At 43.9% G+C, this 23,056-nt stretch overlaps 1 protein-coding gene across 9 annotated transcripts in view; it reads right to left on the reverse strand.

Moving 5' to 3' along the window:
- Positions 1-21,061, reverse strand: part of TANC1 (tetratricopeptide repeat, ankyrin repeat and coiled-coil containing 1) — a 245,557-nt gene extending 224,496 nt beyond the window's left edge. For 8 of the 9 annotated variants that reach the window (XM_061135357.1, XM_061135354.1, XM_061135353.1 and 5 more), the window contains exon 1: positions 20,914-21,058. The gene's annotated coding sequence lies outside the window, so the exon portion shown is untranslated. Of the gene's footprint in view, positions 1-20,913 lie in introns of all 9 variants that reach the window. The other variant, XM_061135350.1, reaches the window with a different exon arrangement.
- Between the last annotated feature and the right edge of the window lie 1,995 nt (positions 21,062-23,056).

The following is a 23,056-nucleotide window of genomic DNA, read 5'->3' on the forward strand; positions in this document are numbered from 1 at the left end:
GTGCGCTAACACAAGTTATTTTTATATTCCATCACTTGGTTTCCGGCTCACCTGATAATGTACAACATTAGTCATTTCTTTACAGTATTTTCTTTTTGAAAAAGAAATGCATGCATGTGGAAAAATGGCCAAACAGCACAAAAGGGTTTGCAGTAAAATGGAAGACTGTCATCTATCCCAGCCTCCTCGCAAAGGCAATTGTTGTGTAGTCTCTTGTATGCATACTCCCAAAGATGCCCTATGAATATTTTTTTTCATTTAAAAATATTCTTGGAAGTTTTTTCTTAAGAGCACAAATAAACCTACCTCGTTCTCTTAACATCTGCAGATCACTCCCTTGTATGGACGCACCAAAATTTATTTAATCAGACTCTGCACTAAGAAAATGCCTGACAAAACTATTAAGCACTAATTTTACCACATGTCTTTTCCCTTACATTTTGATCCTCCATCCTAGAAAATATTACAGCTTCTAAGCTCTTCGGCCAGCATTCCAGGCCCACAATACCTTCATAGATACCAGGATTTGGGGTTCCTTTCCCAGTACTTCCAGCTTCCAGCCAAAGCCAGGCTGCACACAATTCTCCCAGATTGACCGTCCATCCATAGCTTGTGCGGCTAATAGGGCAGCCACCCATCCTACCTTCCTTTCCTTGGTTAATTCTCATGCGGTGCTTTAACAGGGGGTTTGGAAATAACCTCCTTCAGGAAGGAAAGATCTCCCAGCCCTGAGGGCACAGGAAATGCTTTGTTCGTGGTTCCTGCCACAGTTTGGATCTTGGCACCTCCTCACCATGAATGTGTATGCGTCAGCCCTGACCACCAGAATTTAAGCTCCCCAGGACAGAAACCACCTCTAAATAATCTTTGTAACTGCTGAAATTCAGTACAAAGTCTAGCACACTAACTATATTTAATATCCATTGAATCAAGCTTGAAATGAATAAGGAAACTTCTGAACACCTCTGAGGTGCTGGACAAACAGTATTTCTCCCCGGGTACAATCATTCCCATTTTACAGATGAAGAAGCTGAGGGCCTTGATGTTAAGAAACCTGTCCAAGGGCATAAAGAAGAGCTGAAATTTGAAACCAAGTCTACTTTACTCCAAAATCTTTGATCTCTCCATTATGCTCTTCTTCTACATATTTGGAGTTAAGTGAGGAGGTGAAACAAAGGGTCCTGAAATGTAAGACATGTTCATTAACACGATAACCTAAGGGCTCCGTAGTCCTCCTCCCCAAACAAAGTCAGCCAAAAGCAATCTGCAATGTAGGCCTAAAATGGCAAAGAACAAAAAGGTTATGAGAAGTAAATCTTGTCTATAGCATCCATAAATATGCACTTAATTAGCACACTGGAAGGCAGAGTCTTTCAGGAGTCATTCAAAATGAGAACAAGCAGAGGTAAGCAGGTGGGGGTGGGGGTGAGGGGGTGGGTTGTGTGTGTTTGTGTGTGTGTGTGTGTGTGTGTGTGTGTGTGTGTGTTAGTCGCTCAGTCGTGTCCAACTCTTTGCAACCCCACTAACTCCTTGCTCCCCCTGTGAGCACAGCTGGTTACATCCCAAGTTTCCCTCCCCAGTCCCCCAACTCTGCACCTTCTACAGTACCCAGGCCACTCACTGAAACTGACATTTGCACCAGCACTCCTAAAGGATTTTAAATTTCACTGGTTCTGCTCTGGCAGATAGCTACGCCCATCACGGGCGAGAGGTGGGACAGAAGGGCAGCGCTGCAGAAGTTGGTTCCCAGGTCTGTGGACCTTCTCCGAGACCCAGGGCTGGACACAGACACCCACCAACTCATCTACAAACTGGGCCGAGGAAGAATACCTACTTCCTTTTAGAGGCTTAAAGAGAATGTGGGTAGGTAATTTAAGAAGCACTTAGCACAGAGCTGGCACCAAGTGAGGGCTCACTGGCCTCTCTCCAGTGACTGAACAAAGGAGCCAGAGGGCAAGAGGACCCACCCGTTCCCTGCACCAGGATGGAGACAAGGAAAGGCAGCTGAGAAGCCCCATAAATAACACAGGAAGTAGTAAATGGCATTTAGCAAAGGTGGGAAAACCAGAGGAGGCAGCGCCTCCCTCCCACACAGAAGAAATATGAACCAATCAGCAGCACTCAAAGAACCCAAACCTGTTGACTAGAGGAGACAAAGAAGCAAAACTTAGCCCAAGAGTAACGGGATACCAACAGAAAAGATACATAGGCTGAAAACAAAACCCAAAAACCCTTTCTCCCCCATTACCTGCCATGGAGACAAGAAAGCCTCCCAACTCTGGAGGAAAAAAGTGGAATAAGGGCTGTGAAGAAAGGCAGTGGGCGGTCAGCCCTGAACACCCGCCCAGTGGGGTGAGGAGGCCCTGGAGGAGTGCAGAATTAAGCACAGCTCCAGGCCCCATGCTCCCTGCCATGATCAGGTGTGACGTCACTCAACTCCCAAAAGACCCTCCAAAAGTACCAGCATTCTAAAGTCACAGAAAACCAGCTCAAGAAGGCTGGGTAAATCTCCCAGGGTCACAATGATGCGGCGGGGCTGAGCTGTGACCTGAACCCAGTCTGTTTGGCTTCAAAGTCTCCTGTACTGACAAAAGGCATGGCTGGGGTGGGTGGCAGGGGTGGAGGGTGAAGTGGGTGAAGGTGGTCAAAAGGTAAAACTTCTAGTTATGAAATAAGTAGTTCCTGGGTATGTCATGTACATCATGGTGACTAAATGATGCTGTACTGTTTGGTAAAAGTCGCTATACAGGTCCATGGAATTCTCCAGGCCAAAATACTGGAGTGGGTAGCCTTTCCCTTCTCCAGGGGAATCTTCCCAACCCAGGGATTAAAGCCAGGTCTCTTGCATTGCAGGCGGATTCTTTACCAGCTGGGTGGGGGCTTATTTTTTGTTTTGGTTTGATTTGGTCATGCCTCGAGGCATGTGGGATCTTAGTTCCCCAACCAGGGATCAAACCCACGTCCCCTAAATAAGCAGCATAGAGTCTTCACCACTGGATCAACAGAGAAGTCCCAATGATACTGTAGTGTATACTTGAAAGTTTAATTAGCCTCCAACTAATAAAAAAATAAAAATAAAAATAAAATAAATAAATAAAATCCCTTTCTATTACTTGGTAGGTAGAAAAGGATGAGCTCAGCCAACCCCACTGCCTTGTTAATTACACTTGGCATTTGGCATCTTCCTGCATTTCAGCCACTGCCACATCTCTGCATTACTGACCAGCATCTTGTCAAATGTAGATAGTGTTGTGACCAGTCTGGTCTTTCAGAATCTTATCTTTCTCCTCATCAGCATTCACCACAGTGGGAAGGCAAATGCAGTGTTTGTCTTAGAAACAGTTATAGATGGTCACTAATGCCTCTAGGAGACCAGTGTGGAGACTCCAGTGTACGGGGACGTAACTGAGAAACAACTGCCCTCAAGTCTCCATTAGGACAGGGAAATTCTCCAGGAGATGATATAGCCTATTTCCAGCAGCTGTGCCATGCACTACTATTCCATTCAGTAGAGAAATGGTCCTCTGAATCCCAACTCAACTCATTTTTCATGGTCTTGTGATCTTCTGACTAGTTTTACCTTGACTCAAAAACACAACCTGTTCTCATGTTGACCAACCAAACCCCAACTGTTCTTCTACAGCCTATTTCCTACTCTGATTCTACCTCCATAAAAAAAAAAAAAAAAAAAAAAAAGTTCTCATTTCAAGGGAAAAAAATTGTAGCCATGTGTGGTGATGGATGTTAAGGAGACTTACTGTGGTAGTCATTTCACAGTATCTACAAATGCTGGATCATTACATTGCAAGCCTGAAACTAATATAATGTTACACGTCAATTCTATCTCAATAGGAAAAAAAAAAAAAAAGACCCAACTGACAGAGAGGAAGGGGAGAGGAATCTAGACGGGGTTCAATACTAATAACATAGCAAATGGTGTAATAACCAGTAGGCCAACTGAGTTTAAAACCTAGACTTCAAAGAGTTGAGTCCTTTTTGGTGTCTTTTTTCCCGGGATTTATTGACATGTTGTTGACATATGTGCAAGTTTAAGGCATATGACATGATGGTTTGACACAGATACATAGTGCAAAACAACTTCCACTTTAAGGTTAGTTCATACCTCCATCCCTTACAATGTTACCACTTGTGTCTCTGTGTGGCCATAACATTTTAAGACCAACTTTCTCAACAACTTTCAAATCTGTAATACACCATCATTAATGATCAAATCTATAATACACCATCATTAATGATCAAATCTATAATACAGCATTGCTAATGATCAAATCTGTAATACACCATCATTAATGATAGTCACCAAGCTATACATCAGATCCCCACTGGGCGACTTTTTCATCTGTGACAACCCAGGCCACTCCCAGGCAAACCAAAAACCCTATGATATTATTCCTCACTCTCCACACCCCAGGTTCCCTCCTCCAACCTCTTTTTCATAAACAAGAAAAATACTCAGAATCTAATTTCACTAGAAACTTCTTGCCAAAGGTCTGTTTAAAAGGCAAAAAAAAAAAAACCCAAATCTAATTTTGAGGGCTTGCTACTTTTGTGTATGAATCCAAATAACTAAAAAGCATCCTTGGTAGAACTAAATAGGAATGTACATAGTAAGTTCCTTAAAAAAAAAAGCAAGCAATTTTCCTCGGTGTTCCTTTTCACCAGAGATCAAAGCCATGTTGTTCAAGGAGCTCTCAAAAGCTCCATGACAGAAGTAAAATGAAAGGACAGTTTAGGCCATTCAGAGTCAAACATCCTCAAAAGTAGGCTCTGGTTGCACCCTTCCTCACTCACCCCAAGATTTTGATACAAACATAGCTGCCAAACCCCACTCCAGACCAAGTGAAACACCACCTCAGGCAGGCCTGGAAATGTGCAGGCAGAGCCCAGGTGATTCCTGCATGCACCACAATTCTGCTCTGGAACTAGAAGCTACAGGAGCCAGGGCTGTTATCCACCTCCTATGGGAGTTCTACTCCAAGCCCATCCAGAGGACGTGAAGGAGTTTCTACAGGGAAGCGGGGATGCCGCTTGAGAAACCCCATTTCCTCCTGCCCACTGAGCATTCCCAGCTGGGTATCCCAGAGAGGCCTCGAAATGCCCTTCCTGTCCTGAGAGTTTTCGGTTCCTGATAACACTCACCATCCCTCGCTCGCCGCCCAGCCTGGAAGCAGCCTTGCTCTCTGCCTTCAAGCTGCTGCCATGTAGCTCTTTTCTTTTCTGGAAGCAGCATCTACTCCACTGCAAAACTCACCTTCCCATACACACCCTTTGGTGTTTTCATCCCTCCAGGTGGCTCAGTGGTAAAGAATCTGACAGCCAACGCAGGAGATGCGGGTTTGATCTCTGGTGCAGGAAGATCCCACATGCCCTGGAGCAACTAAGCCCAAGTGCCACAACTACTGAGCCTGCACTCTAGAACCCAGGAGCTGCAACTACTTAGCCTATTTGCCGCAAACTACTGAACCCACACACCCTAGAACATGTGCTCTGCAATGGGAAGCCACTGCAATGAGAAGCCCATCCACTGCAACTAGAGAGCAACCCTCTCTCGCCACAACTAGAAAAAAGCCAGAGCATCATCGAAGACCCAGCACAGCCAAAAGTAAACAAACAATTACATAAATAAATAAAAATAAAAGCCTGGTGACACAGGACTGGCAAGTTGCACTCGAAGCTTGGCTGAGCCCGTTTCCTTCTCTGCAAAACGAGGATAAGGACAACAGCACTCTGCAAAGTTTCTGTGAACGTAACAGGAGCTGCTGCTGCTAAGTCACTTCAGTTGTGTCCGACTCTGTGCGACCCCATAGACGGCAGCCCACCAGGCTCCCCCAGCCCTGGGATTCTCCAGGCAAGAACACTGGAGTGGGTTGCCATTTCCTTCTCCAATGCATGAAAGTGAAAGGTGAAAGTGAAGTCGCTCTGTCATGTCCGACTCTTAGCTAAATCCACGATAAAAGATGTTCAACTGACTTTCATTCTCTTCCTCCCACTAACTCGGGCCTCAAACATCAGCTCTCACCCGACCTACTTCAAAAGCCTCATCGCAGCGAACCCTGCCATCCATCTGTCCCCATGCCAGCCTCCCCTCCACATCACAGCCGCCAAAGCTTTCCTCCAACATGCGGCTCTGATTACATCATCTCCCTGCTTTAAAACCTTTGACAGCTATCACTTGCTTTACAGGATCAAGTCCACGCTTCTTAGCCTGGCAAGCAAGGCCTTCTGCAATCTGGCTCTCCCCTGCCTGCCACTGCACCCAAATGCCAGGCACCATCTGTTCTAGTAACAGCACCCCAAACACAACTTGTATTTTCATGCCTCCCAGCCTCTGCTGGGCTTGCTCAGAGAAAGCCCCTCACCCTCTCTCCCACCTGACCAAGTGCTAGGTATCTTCCATCTCCTCTCTGAAGCCCCACCCCCATGCCAGCTACCAGCCCCACCTCTCCTGCCGCCTCCTCCTCCTTCCTTCCTTCCTCCTCTTCTCTCCTGCTGCACACACTTGGACTCTGCAAGCACTTATCTCCTCAGACTGACTCAGAGCTGGGCCTCAAACTCAGAAGGGCACAATGACAGCCCTCAATAAATACTCTTGGGGAAATTAATGCAAGACTTCCACCACCCTTTGACAAGTGGAAACAGATTCTAATTTGTCAAACAGTTAGCACCTTCATGGTAACTTTTTACTTCTAAAACTCTTTAAGGATATTACATTCAGTTGAACCAGCTAAGAACTGCTCTTAATGAAGAAAGCAAAAAAAGAAGCCGTGGCAGGGTCAAATGTTTATAAATCCCATCAGCTTAGAACCCAATCACTAGCCCCCTAGTAATGGTGTCTCTTCACTCTTTCCGTGACGGGAGGGGGAAATCATGTCCTTTGAGTCCTCCTGGCTTGACTTTGGTAGGTAGAGCAGGACAGTCTAAGGAGTCCTTCTTGCTTAAGCAGAACATTTCAGAAAGGAAGGGATAAACAAACTGTGACTTCATGGTATGAAAAAAAAAAAAGTGTAAAAATACTCCAGTGCAGCTGGACTTAAGTACCCTTAAAGAATCAAGGTCATTCACAGGAAGTAGGTACGGTACTACCTGGGCAGGGAGCAGCAGGAGACTCCATCTTCTTCAGACCTTTTTTTGCACAAGCCATTAACAAAGCCAAATGCCCCAAGACTTAGAAACAGCTGGTAGAAGAAAACATGTCTTTCTTCACCCATATATGCCTACTTAAGTAGCCTCCAAACTGTTCTTTGACTTCTGCTGTTCAAAACATGCGTGCGTGTGCGTGCATGCTAAGTCACTCAGTCGTGTCTGACTCTTTCCAACCCCATGGACTGTAGCCCACCAGGCTCCTCTGTCCATGGGATTTTCCAGGCAAGAAAACTGGAGTGGGTTGCCATGCCCTCTTCCAAGGGATCTTCCCAACCCAGCGATCAAACCTGCTTCTCTTAAGTCTCCTGCATTGGTAGGTGGGCTCTTTATCACTAGCACCATGGATATATTAATTCTCCCTTTCCGTGAGTCATTAACAGGGCACAAGCCAATAAAGAGAGTGCTCCCCACTGATGAGGATCCGGGGCCCTTTGGAGTAGCACCGATGCCTCTCCTCTGCAAGAAGCCTGAACTCTTGGTTGGCAACAACCCTGTTCATAAACACACACCTATGACTGGAGAGTGGCACTTACACCATCTAAATAAAATAAAGTTAATTATTGTAAACCGCACTCCAGCAAAACTCGACTGAAAGTCTTCGAAGTAGCTCACGGTCTCACAGATTTAGTAAATAAATGGACTTTTTAACATACTGAATTTCATTAAAACCAGGCGGTTTGTTAGCAATAACCTCATGGCAATAATAGAATATCCGTTTTATTCTCTGGTTCCTTCTCCTTTATATATTACCATCTAAAAATGTCTCATTTATTTGTTCAAAACATTTCATACAGACATCTGTCTAGTTGTTTTAATATAAGTGACTGACAAACCACACATGAAGGTTATCTTGAAATCAAGTTCTTGTATACCTATGGCTAGTCTCTGTTGATGTATGGGAGAAACTAAGGCAATAGGGTGAAGGAATTATCCTCCAATTAAAAATAAAAATTTTTAAAAAAGAAATCAAATTCTTATCTGGACTCCTATAACAAGTATTTTAAAATTAGCAATTTCTAAAACGCTCGGAACAAATGAAAATTTTCATTCATTTACTGCTCCAGAAAGTTTAATTTAAAAATAGGGTTAAGAGAAGAAGGGAGAAAAGGACCTGTTTGGGGCACCTATTAGGCAAGCACAGTGCTAATTATTTTGTATAGGTTCTCACCTTTAGTCTTGGCATGAACCCTACGATACAGGAATTACTATCCCATTTTACAAAGAGACAGCAATCCAGTAAACCACCTATGGTTCATCTAGCTTCAAAGATCATGCTTTTTTCACTATCTCCTATATATTTGTTGTTGTTCTTCAGTTGCTAAGTCATGTCTGACTCTTCTGCAACCCCATGGACTGTAGCCCGCCGGGCTCCTCAGTCCGTGGGATTTTCCAGGCAAGAATACTGGAGTGGATTGTCATTTCCTACTCCAGGGCATCTTCCCCACTCAGGGATCAAATCCACGTCTCCTGCACTGTAGGCAGATTCTTTACCACTGAGCCACCAGGAATGTCTCATCCTCCTACAGATTAGTATTTTTTTTTTTAAGGAAGAGAAAAAAGCTGTGTTGTTTAGTTACAAAGCACTACTCTATCCAAGGCACCTTATTATTCACAAAAGGCAAACTGTAACATATGGAATAGTACTGCTGCCCACTAAGGGGTTAAACCTAAGACTATGCTGGGATTTGCCAACGATAGGTTTCATCCATCCATCAAAGCTACTTTATATATACCATACTAGTCTTCATTAATACACACCAAGCTCCTTTAATTTTTCCCAGACATAAAACAAGTACTTGGAAAGATATCAAGGGAAAAAACTTAAATATAAAATTAAGTTAGCAAAGTCAGTTATAATATGAATTTTTATTTACATGTCTGAATTTCTAAGACAATGCACATATAAAATTATCACCCTGAGGGAGTATGTAGATTTATGGTTGTACTTCAAATTAGCATAAGCATTTATCAGAAAAATACTGTTAAAATTTATTGAGTGTAGGTAGAATTAATGCATATTTCCAAATTAATGTGTTTAGAAATAAATCTTTATAGAACCATGTTTTACCATTATAACTCAGATAACTTGTCATTCTGAATAAAATTCCACCACCAGCAACACTTAACACTCAAGCCACTTTACCCAAGAGTCACATGGTTTATAATCTTAAGATACACAAAAAACTTATACCAATTTAACTAAGCCAGCTACTCAGAATACCACCACCATGTTTTCAACCACAACTGGAGTCAGTCAAACTTGCATCCCTCCCTTGATATACTCATAAATTTCCAAACAAACCGTAAGTCACACTGTATTTTTAAAAGTAACTTAAGAATTCTAAATTAAATTGCCTATTCTCAAATCATAAGCATAGTCTAGGACATAGTCTTGCAAAAAATATTTAACCTGAATCTAAACTTGCCTTGAGATTAAAGGAAAACTTCTAGTTTAGAGGATATAAAGGGGACAGAAGAACAAGGTAAACACCACCACAAGGAAACAAATCCAGATATGTACATCCTACAAGCTCTCTTCTGAAGGTCAGGAGGGAGGGAGGAGGTGGCAAGATAGTCTTTTTCTAGATTTAAAAAAGCGACAGGGACAAAAGCAACAGCCCACAGTGCAGTATGTAAACCTTGACCAAATCCTGATTCCCAAAATGAGAAATGGTGACAGATGACATTTGGGGAACAATTAGATAACAGTAAGAAATTAGTTAATTTTCTTTAAAGTGATAAAGAGGTGGTGATTTTTGTCCTTAAGTCCGTAGTTAGAAATGCATACTAAAGTTTGTCAGGTGAATTATATAATGTCTGGGATTTGCTTTAAAATAATTTAAGCAAATTAACCAATCCAACATTGTCTGCTGGTCAAAAGATGCTTAGCAAATGTTTCTACAATTTAATGCATTTGGGAAATATTAAATCCTCTGTTTCCCTTCAAGGAGATTGAGAATGAATACTAGAAATAAGGATGGTCAAAAGTTCTGCAGTTAAATACCTGTTTTACTTTGATTAACCCTGATCTTCCCACTTAAACATAAACCTTGTTTCCCTGCATAATATCTATTAACTTCCTGAGAATCAGTTTCTGTGGAACCCACCATGGGAAGTGCTGCCTTATGGAGATAAACCACTCTGAGGCAAGGTTCTCTTAAGTCACATGCGTGCTTCAAGAACCCTGAATCATCAAATACTCACAACTGCATCTATTCACAATGTACGAAGCAGCACTTCTGTCTTTTGAGTCTGTAAGTTATCATCATGGTGGTGGTGGTGGTGGTTTAGTCCCTAAGTCGTGTACGACTCTTTGCAACCCTATGTACTGTAGCCCACCAGGCTCCTCTGCCCATGGGATTTCTCAGGCAAGAATACTGGTGTGGGTCACCATTTCCTTCTCTGGTAACTTACTTGTTAAGTTAACATGTTTTCATTTATGTCATGCTCTGTAATATGAAAATAGCCACTGCAAAAGTTTAGTTATTCACATCCACTTTCTTGGAAATCTTCAATAGAACAGATTTCAAATTCTTAAGTTGCAAACCACACCGAGTTTTCACTTTCAAAACCACCTAGAGATATTTTGAAGGCTCCCTCCCCAAATCCTCTGCAATGACTCCTCAAAATAAGTTACTGGCTTCCAGAAACAAAACACGAAACAAAATATAACCCCAAGTCAAACCTCTTCGACCATTGATGGTACTTAAGGATTCCCAGTAACTCACCTCAAAGACCCCCATCTTTATGCACCAGAAGTGGTTCCATTCTTATAAATGGATTCTATGGGTATCTGAACAACTAAATCCCAAGATAAATTCACTTTACCACAAACTCTACTTACTCCACAGCTAAAAGTTTTATAGCAAGCTGTGAACTAATATCTGTAGTTTGGTTTTGGGTTTTTGTTTGTTTGTTTGTTTAGAAAAACTGCATCCTATTCCATTTAAGAACCCCAACACTTAAAAAAAAAAATCCTTTGGAAATTCACTTAAAAGAGAACAAAAATGGCTAACAAAGAAATCTAAGCTAGAAGTCACTACGACAAGGAAAGAATCAAATTTGATGTCTCCTTTGCATCTAGGAGGCAATTTACAACATTCAAAATCCTTTTATATACATTCCGTCATCTGACTCTCAAAACCCTGGAGAGACGCCTGTTTTCCATCATGATAGCATATATCTAACATGGTTCAACTTGAAAGCTGACAACCTGTCAACCCTCAATTATCCTCACCAGAGAGAATATAGGCATAAACAATTTGATTCAGCTGAGCAGAGTAGAGAACCTCACCACTTGTCTCTCAACGCGGACCCTCAGGCCAGACCCTATTGCAGACTTATTATCGCCCATGATTTTGCTTGGGGGTACTTGCAGACAGCTAACTGTCCATAGGCATTTAGATCTTCACACATAAAATCCTCCAGGCCTTTCCTATTACTGCACAAGGAGAGCAGACTCTCCTTTGAACTCTCTATACCTGCCCAGGATGGTCCAGGAATATTTTTGTAGCAACATCCCACGGAGTTTTCCATTTTCACTCATGCCAGTGTTCCCACGTGAAAGAAGGACAACATGTAACTGCAGGCAACATGTATGAGGGCAGACAAGACAGTTTTGAAATAAAGTGACTGTGGTCTGGATCCCAGATCCTCCTGTCTTGACCGTGTGTGCTCCCTGCTCTCAGAGCCCTCACAGGTATATGGCGCTTTCTACCTCCTAATGTTGCAGGGGGCTGGAGGAAAGACGCCTTCCCCCTGGTAATCAGCACAGAAGGGGATTTAACACCTGTGAGTTCTCCGCGTGCCTCCCTTTCTCTCAGAAGGGGAAACAATTATATAAAATGACTAAGGCAAGCTGAACCCCAACCACCAAGAAGCCTACGACCCATAGGCAAAGCAAGCAGGCAAATGACTTTTCAATAAAAAGGCAAACAGAGAAAAACATTATAATCAATGTACAAGCAATGTGCTAGGGAGGTGAAAGAGAAGGAACCATTTAGAGGCAGAAGAGGGAAATCAGAAAAATGTGAATGAGAAAGTACTATTTACTTGAGCTAAGCCTTTAAGGACGATGAAAATTTCAGTGGGAGGAGGGGAGAACAGGTCTTCGGAGGCAAAATTGAAAAGAAGTAGGTTAGCAATGGACCCAGCAGGGGCTCAGTGGCAGACAGACAGAGGACAGCTGGGTCTGGTAAAGAAAGTTACAAATCATATCAGAGAGAATCTTGAAACCTAGATGGGAACTGCCAGGGGTCTTCCCTGTCCTTACATCAGCTGTGGTGTTTTTGGCTTTAAGTAATAAAACTACATGAAAATAAGGGACAATAAGTGACTAAAACTGTGGTCTCAAAACCTTTTGGTCATGTAGCCCTAACAGTAAAAAAAAAAAAAAAAAAAAGGGAAGTAAACCTGTACCCCTAATAGCTTATATGTAATTAAAACACTTCAAGTCGTTCAGTCATGTCCAAGTCTTTGTGACCCCATGGACTATACAGTCCATGGAATTCTCCAGGCCAGAATACTGGAGTGAGTAGCCTTTCCCTTCTCCAGGGAACCTTCCCAACCCAGGGACTGAACCTAGGTCTCCCGCATTACAGGTGAATTCTTTACCAGCTGAGCCATAAGGAAAGCCCTAGAGTTATCAATTACCAGGGAAGCCCATACATGATAAAACATCCATTAAAAGCTCTTTAAAGGATGAGAATGATTCAAACAGTATTCCCAAGTTTATTTGTATTTGTTAATATACATCTACACACAATGTTGGTGCCAACTCATTAAATTTGATTTAAAAGTCATTTCCTAAAAAAAATAAATAAAAGCCATTTCCTAATCTCAAATAAGACATTTTCTTATTCCTATGGATTTTAGATTTACATCATTATCATTTAACTTTCTTTGTAAGAATCTTTTTTAAACCACTTGCCTATTTTGTAGGAGCCAATTTACTTAAAACCAGATGATATAACCCATAAATCTATTTACATGGATAGAGTTCACCAAAGGCAAGGATAAGAATGAGGATGCCATTGTCAATTCCAGCAGGTTATAAAATGCCTCCTCTGCCCTCAGGCGACCTTATATAACCTAAGTGACAGAAGACTCTCAGATATACCAACTAGTGTCAACTCATCTATTAAATATTAGTAAAGCTTTTTTCTAGACAAACTTCTAATATTTTATTTCTTCCCATGTTGGATGGTCTGGCATACTTTACTTTGGGAATCACTGCTTCAAACAATAAAAAAAATTCCCCACATAAGAAGTTCTGAGTCACAGTGGTTTCAGGGTTGGTTAATTCTGCAACTAAAAAAAAAGTCACTGTGGTCTTAGGCCCCTTCCATCTTTGTGATTTTCAGAGTGTCAACCTGTTTTATTTTGCTGACAATAGTGGGCTCCCAGTATGGTGGGAAAAATAGTTGGTCACACACTTACTCATTAACCAGTCACTAGCAACAGGTATGGTGTTACTAAAGTTGACTTGGCTTAATCAAGATTCACTACCTGGGGCAGAAAATACACCCAATCTACCCTGAAACACATGGGCAATGGAAAACTAACCAAAAACAGGATTATATTATCAAGCAACGTGGTAAATTATTACAGCAGTGGCCCCTGCAATGAATCATGCAACCACCAGAGCCTGAGTGAGCCCAGACCCAGGCAGAAAAACCACCCAGCAGAACTCAGCTCCAGTTTCTGAATTCCAAGCAAATAAAGGGTTGCTAGTTTAAACCACAAGAAGGGAGGGAGGACCAGGACGGGGAATGCTGCGGTACGGGCAAAAGATTACCTCTGCCACAGCGCTTTGTGTATGTAGGACAATGGGTGAAGAAAGAACAACACGGTTTCATTCCCACATAATTTTTTAAATTCAGTCATCTAGCTCAGAGTCAACAAGCACTCAATAAACATTAATAATTGATGTTACTAATCCCCAGTAATTTAGAATAAAGCATGGCAGACAGAAGGGAGTATAATGGGTTACATGGGAATAATGACCAACTCTCTTTTTTTTTTTTGCAGTAATTCAATACCCTGTTATCCAAGTGCCTGAGCATGCAGCCATTCAGATACCCGCAGAATGTGGAAAAGTCTACTGCTCTCATGACTATAGTGTATATATCACAGGAGCATTAAAAAGGTTCATATTCTTCTGCATATTGGTATGGAGTTATGACCAGTAATACCACTTCTGGAAACCTATCCTGCATTAGGCAGCAAGCCCTTTTTGTTTACCCAGCTCCCTCAATGTGGGAGACCTGGGTTCGATCCCTGGGTTGGGAAGATCTCCTGGAGAAAGAAAAGGCTACCCACTCCAGTATTCTGGCCTAGAGAATTCCATGGACTATATAGTCCACAGGGTCACAGAGTCGGACACGACTGAGAAAATTTCACTCCCTTTTCTATTAATAATAACCCCCTTCGGTGTGGGACACTTGGTCTCCCCACAGTCCCATCTTGTGGACCTAACGGAGACTTGCCAACTCTAACTGTTGGCTGGCATCAAGCCAATCTGAGTTCTCGCCAGGGTTTTCCCAAATTGGAGCTGAGAACAAAGATTCAGCTTTGTTTTGGGGGGTTTTTTATGTTTTTATTTTATATTGGGAGTATAGCTGATTAATAATGCTGTGATATTTCAGGTAGACAGCAAAGGGACTCAGCCATACACATGTATATATCCACTCTCTTCCAAACTCCCTCCCATCCAGGGTGCCACAAAACATTGAGCAGAGTTCCCTGTGCCCTACAGCAGGTCCTTGCTGGTTATCCATTTTAAATAGAGCACTGTGTCCAAGTCCATCCCTTCCCACTGCCCACCCCCCGCCCCCAGTCCTCAAAAGAGTCAGTTTCTTGATGATGTGAGGTTCTGAAACTACCAGCAGCCAGGTATCCCAATGTGCTGGGCTCTCTGACTTTTTTTTTTTACTTTATTTTTTATTGGATCCTTTGATTTAATGGTGAATAAATCACATCCTGAGACAAAGGGCTCTGATAGCCTAAGAGATTTCTTTCCAAACACCTAAATGTCAAAATGGGTTGGTTAAACAAATTATAGTAATGTATGTAATGAATTTACAAAACAGCCATTAAGGCTGTGCCAAAGAATGTATTGATATAACAGGGGTGGGGCAAAGGGTGCATATCACATAAGCCTACACTGTACTACAAACTGTGCAAATACATTATATGCACCTTTGTATGTCAAATCTCTTTCGTATTTCTTCAAAAGTTCATGTAATATACGATCCTACTTTTGCATGAGTATATATGCATGAAAAGATCACACCCAAGTGTTGCTTAGAGACTTCCCCAAATCCAACCCCCAACTCACAGAGGTATTAAGTCTCTTCCGGGTATGGAAGGGAGGGTGGTGAGTCACCATGGCTCTGGGCCATATGGCTGAACATCTTGGGTTCACGTCTACATATAGTTGTGACTGGAAGATTTCTACTAATAAATTCCCTCATGGTAGTGGCAAAATCTGTGGGGACTAAAATCCAGGGACTATGTCGTCCTTCTGCAATGCTTTTCTTGTCCTTGACATTTCTACCTATGCGACTCTTCTTTCCAGAATATTCTCCTTGATCACACACACACCTTTGGGCACCCCTAAAGAGGACATCTATCCTAGAAGGGTTACTCCCATCAGTAACATGGACAACCCAAACCAGAACCCGTTCTATGCTGTACAAGATGTTTCCCAAGAGCCTTCTTTATCTAAAGTCCTCTCCTATCCTTCAAAATCTATTCTGATAATAAAAACCAGAAGCCATTCTTCTGTTTTGCTGCTCTTGTCCCCTTCTAGCACACTGATAACTCTTCTCCCAACTTTATTAGCAAATACTGCTTCATAACTCTCTCTCTCCACACACACCTGGAGATGGAAGCCTTTTTACAGTCAGTCAGAGGCCTGTACAGTCAAAGCTATGGCTTTTCCAGTAGTCATGTATGGATGTGAAAGTGTTAGTCACTCAGTAGTGTTTTTGCGACCCCGTGGTCTATAGCCCACCAGGCTCTTGTGTCCATGGGATTTCCCAGGCAAAAATACTGGAATGGGCTGCCATTCTCTTCTCAATGGCAGGGATCTCCAACCCAGGGATCAAGCCCTGATCACCTGCACTGCAGCAGATTCTTTACTATCTGAGGCACCAGGGAATAGGCCCCTCAGAGTGGGAGAAAATAACAGCAAATGATACAAAGGACTAATCTCCAAAATACACAAGCAGCTCATGCAGCTGAATACCAGAAAAACAAGCAACCCAATCAAAAAGTAGGCAGAACACCTAACAAACACTTATCCAAAGAAGATATATAGATAGCTAATAAACACCTGAAAACATGTTCAACATCACTCATTATTAGAGAAACGCAAATCAACACTACGATCACCTCATACCAGTCAGAATGGCCACTGGACCATAAGGAAGGCTGAGCACCAAAGAATTGATGCTTTAGAGTTGTGATGCTGGAGAAGACTCTTGAGAGTCCCTTGGACTTCAAGATCAAACCAGTCAATCCCAAAGAAAATCAACTCTGAATATTCATTGGAAGAGCTGATGCTGAAGCTCCAAAACTTTGGCCACCTGATGTGAAGATCCAACTCATTAGAAAAGACCTTGATGCTGGGAAAGACTGAAGCAGGAGGAGAAGGGGGATGAGATGGTTAGACAGTATCACCGACTCAACAGACATGAGTTTGAGCAAACTTCAGGAGATAGTGAAGGACAGGGAAGCATGGCATGCTGCAGTCCACGGAGTTGCAAAGAGTGGGGCATGACTTAGCAACCGAACTACGGGTACTCATTAATTGCTTAGTATTTTGAAAAGACAGTCTTCTGAGAATAATTTTAAGAAGCTGAAGAAGGACAAGTTGTTCAGACATAAAAGAGTCTATAGCTTAGCACATAATTTATTTCAGAACCCTTTAAAGAAAATCCATACCAGCTTCCAAATGAGTGTCAAGTTGCACTCACTACTCTTAAATAGGCAAGCAGGACACAGTATAAACATTTAGAGTCAGTGAAAATGGGTCACCTGCAGCCTACCACTTCTTTACCATTAAACCAATAGCATAACAGAATAATTTTTTTTTTTCTTTTTGCACAGCAAGTGGTGCAAAATCAGATTTATCCAGACATCAGTAGAAAGAGCCCAAGAACAATTTCACCAAAAATGGGACATTTATCCAGGCTTTGTAATTCAGCTGAGAGATACCAAGATGAAAAGCAAATGATATATTCATTACTTATTTTTAAAAAGACGCACAGATTTAAGAAGTGATTTCCTTAAGAATGCAGTCTGGGTTACTAGTTGGGATTATAAATCACACCAGATCCTGAAGTCTACTTAATAAAAAAATAAGTTGGAAATAAACAAATGATTAGTTTAAGGTATATGAATTTCTGAAACTCTCTTGGGGAGAATTTTCTATTACCATTATTACTGAACTGTTTTTAATCTCTGACATCAAAGCATAGATGTTAACCCTGGGGTTCTGAAACACAAGTAACTCATAAATGAAATATTATGAGAAAATGCCACATAGTAACGTAAGTCTGTCTGCCAAGTTTTAGCCAATTCACTTGTGACTTCATAAATAAAGAGAGATATGGAGGCTGGAATAGAAAGAATCAGAAGACCTAGGTTCAAGCTCATCTCCACTGTTTACAGATGATTTCAAGCAAACTGATCTAACTTGCCCAGCCTCAGTTTACTTAACTGAGGGTTTAAGAAAAATATATGTAAGTAAAGCCCTTTATAAACGCCAAAGTACTACTTTAACATCACAGCACTAGCTCCAGAATGCCTACATTTCTCCAACTATTGGACGGTCACAAAACTTTACAGTTGAAAGATAATCTCATTTTAGGGATGATAATGAGAAAACTAAGGCCCAGAAAGGCTTAAGAACCTAGTATACTGACAACATCTGTATACCGGTCGGGGGTTAGGAAGAGGTTCTAGTTTTTCCACTATTGAAATATGCATTTTAAAAGATGGTTCAAAACAAAGCTATCCTGGGAACTAATACAAATCCCTCCCCAGCAATACATATATTTCTTCTGCTTTATTTTGCTTGTGTAAAGTCTACTCCTATAACAAGTTAAACTTTTCATCAGAAAGATAAAAAACAAAGCCATCTCTCTGACTGAGACGCACGGCCTACTTGCAACCCAACCCAGACAGAAACCTTTACAACCGGGTTAGAAACGCCTAATGGAAACATCGACATAACACAAACGTCCAGCTATGCTGGCAGGCATCATTATAATATGGATTACAATTCTACCAGCCCAGGGATACTGATTTTAATGTTCCTGGGAGATAAAGAATTAATCAGCAACTCAGAAGGGGATGTTGCCTAAAAATGAACAATTTAATCGAGAAAATTCCACTGTCTTTGAATTTGTGCCCTCAATCAGCCACTATCAAAAACCCACTATGGCACCAAATAAATTGTGTGTGGTTAAAGAGACAAAATGTTCTTTTCTACAGGCTGTTATGGGAAGTAGAAAAAGGCTGACTATGAATCAGTTATGTTTTAGTTCCACACTGGACATAAATTATGATAATTTAGACATTCTGGTGGCTAAACCAAAAAGGCAGGAAAACCATGGCTCCCACGTCCCAGCAAAACTTAAGTTTGCAGCCTCACAGCTGAAAGACAGGGTCATGAAAAGTGACCTTAAATTTATTTCTGGACTTTCCTGCCTCCACTAAAATCGATGACACTATTTCCCACCTCTTATTGTCAAATCACAACAATCCGGAAGCCTGGACCGAATTCACTTGGCAGGTAACAGGAGCAACCCTAGGAGGAAGTCCTGAAGGATGTCAGATACCATATTTCCTTTACTCCCACATACTTTTCATCTTATTACCGCCAAGATATACTTACAATGAGTTCTCACTGACACCCACCAAGCATTCTGGCTGACAGGAATTTTGCAGAAGCTGGCATCTCTAGGGAAGGTCCCTTGTGAGGTCTTTAAGTAGCTTAGATGAGTAAAACATTCAGACTACCACTGTAATGAACAGCTCTCAGTGGCTCATAAATTCTTTCATTCCCAGCAATCAAGAAGCAGCTGTTAAAATCCTGGAATCTTCCTAGTAGCAGATCTTAAATACCTCCAAGTTGGCCAGGGAAGGTTCCCAACTGCTTTCTTCTCCTCTCCCTCCCCCGGCCCCTCCCCAGGAGTGCCAAGCTGGCAGGAATAAGGGAAAGGAAAAAAGACCCAGGAAAGGAAAAAAGAGAGTGAGTGAGTAGCGGCTCAGGCGAAAGCAGAGAGGCAGACTCCCTTCATTTCCACTACAGAGAAATACCAACTCCGCACCAACTAACCAGGTGTCTCCTTTCTTCTCCCATCCCCACCCCCTCCAAACACATTAACTTCTGCAGTCTGATGGCCTGGCATTTGGAGTTAATGACCTCAGCAGTCCTAAGCCCATTCCTCAAAGATTCTAAGCCAAGCTCTTTCTTTCCTTGCCAGAGTTCGAGGCCCATCCCACGGGAAGATTCAGCTTCCTTTTCCCTTGTATCTCGCCCAGACGGCGATGCTCCTGGGGTCAAGTTCAAGATGAAGGTACCCTCCTAACCTCCAGGAGCCTACTCCACTGCAGGGAACAGAGCTACCTAGACGAGTCCCATCCTTCGAGGCACGGGGATCTGGGGCTGTCAGCAGTGGGCCGGAGGGTGCTGGGAGGGGAAGACTGTCGTCGAGCCCGTTGTCCTCTGAACCCCTGACCGCGGCGCCGGGATTCTACCTGGCCACCGCCACATTTCCTCCCGGAGCCTTACACAATAAGTGAAGTAAGTTTTGAAAACGCCGGTTCAGAGACGTTTCTGTCTGCAAACACGGCGCATAATGCCTCGGGGCTTCCTTCCTCGCCAGCCGTTCCGGAAAGCTGCCGCGCCAAAGCCGGGAGCCCCTCACACCCCCAGAGCAGCGCGCCCGCACCCCAAAGTCCCCCAGAAAGAACGTGCGCCCTGACATAAGTCCCCCAAAAGAAGTGAGCACCCTTCATTCTCCAAAAACAATCCTGATCTCGAACTCTTCCCTCAAGGTCTAATCCGTGCTCACCCCCCCTCACCCCACCCCCAAAGAACGTGGATATACTCATCGCAGTGTTCTCGGAAGCGAACAATACTTTCAACCCAGAGTGGGGCACTACGCTCCCCCCGAGGCTTAAGTTTAACCCGCCAACTTCGCGACCCGCGCTCATCTACACTTCGGGGGCACTCTGGACCCCGCCGTGCCAGGCGCGCCTCTCTCCCTCCTCCCCCGCCCCAGGTACCAGGCGCAGCCCAGGCCCTTGGCAAGCCCGAATGCTAAAGAGGAGGCGGAAAGGGGAGCGCGGAGGCGCGCCGGGCGGGGGTGGTCCCGAAACTCAAGCGTGCGGCCGCAAGATCCCGGTGCCCCCGAACCTCAGCTCTGCCCGGGGCCAGATTGGTCCGGCGCGGAGGGTAGGCGAAGGAAACGCACCGACCCTCCGGAGCCGCCAGGACCAAGGCCCGGAGCGCACAACATGTCCGTGCCTATCTCCGGAAAGCTCCCGGGTGTGCCCAACGAGGGGGGGGGGGGGGGGAGGGCAGGGAAGCTCCAGAAACTTTCCCACATGCCTTTCCACTCTCCCCATCACCCTCTCCTCTCCCCAGACCCCCTGCTCCCCTCTGCACCGCAGCAGCTAGCGCGGCTCGGGACTCGCGGAGGCCGGCGGCGGCGCCAGGGCGGCGGGAGTTACCTGCCGGGAAAGTTTCCAGCTCCTCGGCGCGGTTACCCACCCCCAGGGCCGGGCCTCGGGGCGCGGCCAGCTCAGCGCTCCGCGGCTGCCTCTCCTCCGGCTCCCAAGGCGGCCGCTGCTCCTGCAGCTGCCACTGCTAAGGCTGCGCTCCGGCCCGTCCCCCCGCCTCGCACAGCCCACACCGGGGCCTCATTGGCAGCGCGAATCCCCGCCCTTGCGCGTGTTCCCGAAGGCACCTTCCTCTCGCGCGCCCGTCCGGGCCGCGCCTCCCGCGTCCCTTCCCGCCCCGGGTTGCGGCGGCTCCCGGAACCGGTGGGACGCGGCGGGCGAACTTTCCGCAGGGACCCCAGCTTCGCTCAGGGGGCCTAGTCCCCGCGGCTGCGTTTGGGCCCTTCCAGGATTGGATCAAAATGGGTGATTGTGTTGTTGTTGTTTTCTTCTCCCCAGCCTCTAAAAATCAGTGAAGTGGCCTGGCCTCGCCTCCTTGCTGCTTGTTGAAAACAGCCGAGGAGGACATCTGGGAGCAATTAACCAAGCTGAAGTTTTGGTGAATGCTTTAGGGTGACTTGTGTGGCTTTCTTGAATTTTCTCTGCCTCACTTAACTACACACACTCACTTTCTAGGGCAAGAATGAGCTAAAGCAGATGGGAGGTGTAAAGGGCATCTCGCCTGCTGTGCCTTTTTCTTTCCCGAACTCGAATTAGGGAGGTTCAGGGACCGGTGATTGCCTCGGACGTCCCCGGGGCCGCGTGCCTGCAGCCTCCTCCCTCCTCTCCGGGCTGGCCCTGTGTTGTCTACACGCACACACGCGCGCACACACACACGGACACGGAGGGCCCTGTGTTGTCTGCACACACACACGGAGTGCCAACGTCATGCTTGTATCGGCGGGAGGAGGGAGGCATAGAGGTAGGAGAAACACAAAGATGCTATTATTGTTTCCGTCCGCAGCAGTAAATTAAGTTCCCGAGTTCCCAAAATGTTTTGTTATTCCACAGAAGACTGAAAGCTGGGGTAGGGCCTATGGATTCGGGAACCCTGGGTTCCCAGGCAGGCAGTTCAGCCCGCGAGGCGCAGCCCAGCCCGCACCCGAAGCCCGTTGGACCAGCCTTGGTCTAAGAGTGATCTACTTAGGACCGTCGCTGCCATGCATGGCCTGCGGGCATCATACACGGGTCACCCCAATCATGTGTCTTAGAGCAGGGAACACAGAAGTTGCTATAAATGGATTTATTGGCAACCCCTAACCTTGCTGAGCCAAATACGCCTTTAAAGACAACTGTCTTTTAAATAAGTTCCCCCATAAAAACTTCAGCCTCAGCAGAGCTTCCCAATATAAAGATACCCGGGAAGAGGAGCGTCCATGTTTATAAAGCTCCTGTGAAAAGGGACAGAAAGTAAGATGCCACACAATCTCCTTACATAAATAAAAGATGACTGAAATTTTTGCTGGATTTTTCACCCACAGTTTCAAAGGCCTGATTATTACTGTGTTGATAGTTGAGCAGTAAACATACCAGCGACCTTTAAGTTTCCCTGAAATAAAGCAAGATATGAATATTTAAAATAAAATATAAAGTTACTAAACCAGAAGAACTGTGACTTATTTTTTCACTCTGAAATGTCCCATTGCTGAAAAATATGGTAATATGTTTTCATTTCTCTTGAAATGCATGAAAGTTACCAAACTTTCAATAACAGATGAAAAAGCAGGACAACAATGTTAACAATAAAAGAATGACACAGTAAAAAGAAAAAAAAAAAATCCACACACAGGCTAGTCTTGACCAATCTGAAATGTTAAAATCCAAAAGAAACAATCCTAGGGAAATAGACTAGTAGAGTTCCCTGACTCCAACTTCTTTATAATGGGTGAAATGTACAATTTGCATTGCTCTTCTGTCTCTGGCTCTTCTCAGCTATGTTCTCCAAGTTATTTAAGAAATTGCTCAGTTGGATTGAGCTTTGAAGACAACAAAATTCATTTTCCCCCCTCCTCAAAGCTCCCTAAGTAGCAAGCAAGTAAATATATTATTTACCAGCATCATCTTTAAATTATTTTTAGCTGAAAATTTTTTGTCTTTACAGCTTCAGAAGTCACAGTCGTTAAAGAAATAACTTCATCACTGCCTAGTTAGGAGT

This window comes from Dama dama, chromosome 33, assembly GCF_033118175.1.
Source record: "Dama dama isolate Ldn47 chromosome 33, ASM3311817v1, whole genome shotgun sequence".
Taxonomy (NCBI): domain Eukaryota; kingdom Metazoa; phylum Chordata; class Mammalia; order Artiodactyla; family Cervidae; genus Dama; species Dama dama.